Here is a 5498-nt window from a genome sequence, read left to right on the forward strand (position 1 = left end):
CTCCAGGCCAAGTGGCTGTGAGAATCAGCTGTGTCTGCAGTGAGAGAACTACTGTCCTCTAGGGAGGTGCTAATCTAGCCTTTGCCTGAGGCTATCTGGCAAATGGCTCTGCACAGGGCTTGGGCGGTGCGGGTGGGTCGCACGGGATCAACAGAGCGGGTGAAGGGAGTAGTTATGGCTGCTCTCAGTCCCTAGAGGCTCTGCCTCTCAGAGTCCCAGCAACCACTGCAAACCTCGGAGAGAAAGCTGCCCTCGTGTTCCAACCGATGCCAGACAGTCCCGCTTCTCCCATTTGAGTCTGGGTCCCTAGAGACTCGCCCAGAACTGGAGCTCAGAGCCTGGGACTCCCTCCTGATTGAAAATGACAACCACACCCTCAGCCATCAGCCCACCGCGCGTACCTCTGCACCTTTGTGTTTTCCGCACTGAGCCCCAGTATGCTGTTCTCTTTCCTTCTAGTTGAAGAATTCCCCCTCAGCCAGCTTTCCTGTGGTTCTGGGTGATGTCCCTTCCGTCTTTTAGTTATATTTTTGAAGTGGTTGTTCGAGGCAGCAAACTCCGGTGTTCACCTATGCCGCCATCTTGGTTCTCCTCAAGCAGCTTCTTATTAAGTTTATTCAGGAAAAATAGAAAATGAGCCTTGCAAGGGAGGAAGAACATGTGCTATTGAAGTATGAACACATGCCGCAGTAACATAATTCTTGTGCAGGATTATCAGACTTCTTTGGAGGAGAAGATAAAATTCAAAGACAAGGATTCTATTGAATTTGGTTAAGGTCAGCCAACCAATGGCCAGCTTGTAGCCAAGCTAGATACAAAAGGAAAACAGACTTCATTTCATTTGTAATCAGCATAGTGTTTTTTAACAACTAAGGAAAACTCATAGTGCCCTATTTTATACACTTTGCTGCTTTAGTTACTGGCAAACTTAGAGGTAGTTATTTTGGGTTTGCTTGTCTAATACTGAGCGAGTAGGTATTTGTTGATCATTTGTCATTTAAAGTCAACTGCACAGAGCTAAGTGTAAGGCGTGAAGATGAACGTGGACCAGGATCTGTGAATTAGCTGCAGTGTGTGCCAGGAATTGCTGCTGGTGGCTTGTTCCTTTTGAATTCCTGCATGCTGACTTAGAGCAGGTTCAAAGGAGGGTGTTTTCCAAATAAAGGCTACAATTGAAAATCTGTCCAACCTTTTTCACTCTCCTGCTAACTTAACTTATTAGTGATTAAAAACTTTTCTTTCACTGAAGTAAAAATTCCAAAAAGAGGACAAATTGAAATCATCTCTTTGACTCCATGACTAATACCTAAATCTCCTCCAAACTCTATATGAAGGGCTGCTTATCTTATATCTGGATGCTCACTTTATTCTTAAATATAAATACAATTTTCCTCTTAGCAGGGGAAACTTCTTTATTTCTCAATTTAAAAAAAAATCTTAATATTTTTTAGTGGGTGTGTGTTCATATCTCCGCTCTTTCCTTTTGACCAACACACTCCCTTTTACCTCAGTCTGATAACTGAGTATCTGTCCAAAACCTGATTACCTGTCTTTTGCCTTAATTCCTATCCCAATATCTTCCTATGTTTATCTTTTTCAACCAAGGGTGTGCATCAGAATGAACTGCGAAGGCTTCTAAAACAGATTCCTAAGCCATATGCCCTAGTCAGATTTGTATTTAGGTCAGGGCTGAAGTCAAGTCTTTCACTTTTTAATAATGTGCACAGACTGCTATGACTTCCCCCAAGAGTTTGCTTCATCCCATTTCTAGCTTCCACGCCACCTTTGTCCAATCTGTTTATCAACTAACTGAGCCAAAGCTCTTATGATGTAGAAATCAAGATTTCACCATTAGAGCCAGGGCAGAAACATCAGAAAAAAACAACATTGTTTATTAGTCATAGGCTTATAAAGATAGTATTTTGGAAAATAAATGAGTGTTTATATTTTGGTCTTCTGTTTTGGGTGTTATTAAAAATGATTAGGAAAAAGAATATATCAAGGAAAGAATTTTAAAATAGCATACACAACTTGTTGAAATCCTTAAATTAGGGAGGGTTCACAAACATATAGATATAGATATAAATATAGATACATTATATATATAATTATATATATATATATAATTACACACACACTTTGGCTCCCATTGGGCTAAGTAAGTCTAGAGGGAGGCCCAGGAATCTGCATATTTAATAACCACAGAGGGTACGGATGATCTTTCTATCACATCTTGAAAACTAGTAGCCTGAACCAACTAACATTGCACATCTTGGTTTTCATCCTGATTTTTAAAATCATTCTTGTTTTTAAACAGTCTTGTCTAACAAATGCAATTTTGCCTCTATGGTTGAAATATATGATCATTGGAAACCCAGATATTATTCAGAACATGAAATGACCATTTTATTTTTTATATTACATTCTATCAAGAAGCTATGTCTCTTGATTTCTTTTAAAAAACAGGAATAGTGCACTTTCCCCCCAATTATGCCTAATGCTAATAGTGTCTTGGTTGGCTGAGGCTGGGGCACCACCTCCATGTCATGGCAATGAATAAAAAATGGCAGGTTTTGCCCAGCCAGCATAGCTCAGTAGTTAAGCATCAACCTATGAACCAGGAGGTTATGGTTTGATTCTGGTCAGGGCACATGCCAGGGTTGCTGGCTCAATACCCAGTGTGGGATGTGTAGGAGGCAGCTGATCAATGATTCTCTCTCATCATTGATATTTCTCTCTCTCCCTTCCTTTCTGAAATCAATTAAAAATATTTAAAATGGCAGGTTTAGTTTGCAAACATATGCCTGCGATGTGCTGGCTCCAGAAGTTCTGCTGTAAAAAATTTCATTGACACAAATGGTATTTGGAGGAGTCTACAAGTTCATTTTTAGTGGAGGATCTTTTTTTTTCATGGCAGTCCAATCTTATTTCAGCTCTATGTATAAGCACTAACATTCTATTCTTTATTTTAAAATATTAAATGTATGGTTTGAAGGTGTTTACAAACTAAAAAAAAATCAAGGTTGAAAAATGAAAGGAGTAATGTGGATAGAATTTTCTCCTTTTCCCAGTGGAGATATTGTTGTTATTATTTTAATCTCAAGGAATAATATTGTATTTTATTATGCTTTGGTAGCATCAACAATGCCCTTATTGGTCTGTCTTTTCAAAATGAACTGCAGAAATGCTCTGTGCTGTAGGTAATAATATATATCAGATATGCAGCATTAGTGGCGTGTACTGTGGAATGTATACACATGGCCAGCAGGCTGCTGGGTGTTTTCTAAAGTCTTACTCTTTTACTGCTACTCTTTTTTATCTCTTTGCATTTAGGTTAACAACCAGTGGAAGAAGATACTTTTAACTTTAGAATATCTTGTGAAAGTCCTTTCCCTAAGGTAATGGTTACTCTTGCCTTTCATTTTGGTTTTATATAAAGATTTATATACATTTTGTTGAAAGACACTTAAATAATTATTAAGACATCAACAGGACAAAAAAAGAATTACAGAATAAAAATGCAGTATGAAAGGAAAGGGCATTATTTTTGCAGAGGCTTACTTTATATTTGATAGAATATATGGCAGCAGTTCTCAACCTGTGGGTTGCGACCCTTTGGGGGTCGAACGACCCTTTCACAGGAGTCGCCTAAGACCATCAGAAAACACATATACAATTACATATTGTTTTTGTGATTAATCACTATGCTTTAATTATGTTCAATTTGTAACAATGAAATTGGGGGTCACCACAACATGAGGAACTGTATTAAAGGGTCGCGGCATTAGAAAGGTTGAGAACCACTGATACATGGAAATACATTTGATTTCAAAAGCAACTACAGCCATAATTGCACATCATCTCATGCTTGTAATTTGATTAACATATAACAACTCCTCTTACTTATTTATGGGAGAAACTTCATGTGAGAGGAGTCTCTGAGACAGACAACATATTAAGTTAAAGTTGAACTGCTGAGAGAGATTGTGATGAGTAGGAGAGGTGCAGCACTGAAGCGGTGCTGGAAGAGTAAATACTATAAAATAGCAAGAATAGAAGCACTAAACACAGACTTTGATGATTCTTCATTTTTGTTAAAAGCCAGCTCTGATGGGCTCCCAGTCATATCCTTTGTTAAAGGTTGTGCTTCTCACCCGCTCTTATTTATGCTACATGCTTTTAAAAAGTCATATTTGGGAGCATCTAAGCTTGTGATTAATCCTTTTGTATCTGTGTGTAATTTATACTGTTCACATTTATTCACTGTAAAAAAAAAGAGCTGAATACCTCCTAATGCCTGCCCAATACACCTGGCAATATTACAATGACAAGAAGAATATTTAAGTTCTTTTAGGTCTTTGAAACAAAATATTTTCATTTATTAATAAAGTAGTAGTCTTCTTGAAGATGTGTGGAAAATGTTTTAATTTTTGTTAAAGAAAAATTAATCATTCCCATTTGTCAGAGAGAAATCCAAGTGAAACAAGACTACATTAATTGCCACCTTTAGAGTGCAGGAAACAAATAACAAAGGGATGTTCCCACCTAGTCACATTTAAGTTAAAATAATACTACAAAGTCTGGAGTCATAGAAAGACTATTTTGTGCTGTTTAAATGTATTTCCTGTGGGAAAAACGAACAAACCTTCTCCCACCATTGTATTTTGAAAATACATGGTGTAGGAATAAACAAACAAGGACTTTCCTCTATACATTTTAGTGTTTAACTCTGAACTCTTGGTTGCCGAGGTGATGAGCACATCTGTACAGGTTTCAACAGGGGTCCTCCTTGCTTTAAAATAGGGAGAGCAAGCCTTTAAACCTGTTTCTTGTCATGCAATTTGGGGACAGTATGGTACTCAGCCTTCAGCTGACCCAAACGATAGAGTGAAAGGACAGCTCCCAGCATGTCATCTCTTAACAGATTTCGGTGGGGCCACCAGCATTCCTAGGCTGCATTCTAATACTAGACTGATCTGTGTGTACCCAGCTCAATATATGGTACATCCTCTGCAGGCAAAACATATTTGCTTTAGGGGAGTGAAAACCTAGCCATGCAAATGCACATGTGCATACATGCGCACACACAAATGTGCACTATTTTAAAGAGATGAGGAAAAGGCAAAAATCCTGAAGATTTTATCTTTTGTGTGTGATTAGATACAGTATCTTACTTATGAATGGTGATAGCCATTGGTGATTTTCTTAAAGAGTTAACACATACATAAATTTGCTCACCTTGGTTTTGCAGACCATATGGTTGATGGACAAGCCAATTAACACATTTTTCACTTTATTAAACATCCATTGGGCATGTATCAATGAGCAAATGTAGTGTCCAAATCAATCCTATATAATAAAGAGGTAATATGTGAATTGACCATCACTCCCTCACACAAGGATGACCGCCCCCATGTGGGCACAAGATGGCCACCACAAGATGGCCGGCAGGGGAGGGCAGTTGTGGAAGATCAGACAAGCAGGGGAAGGCAGTTGGG

Source organism: Myotis davidii, unplaced genomic scaffold (assembly GCF_000327345.1).
Source record: "Myotis davidii unplaced genomic scaffold, ASM32734v1 scaffold108, whole genome shotgun sequence".
In the NCBI taxonomy this organism is placed as follows: Eukaryota; Metazoa; Chordata; class Mammalia; order Chiroptera; family Vespertilionidae; genus Myotis; species Myotis davidii.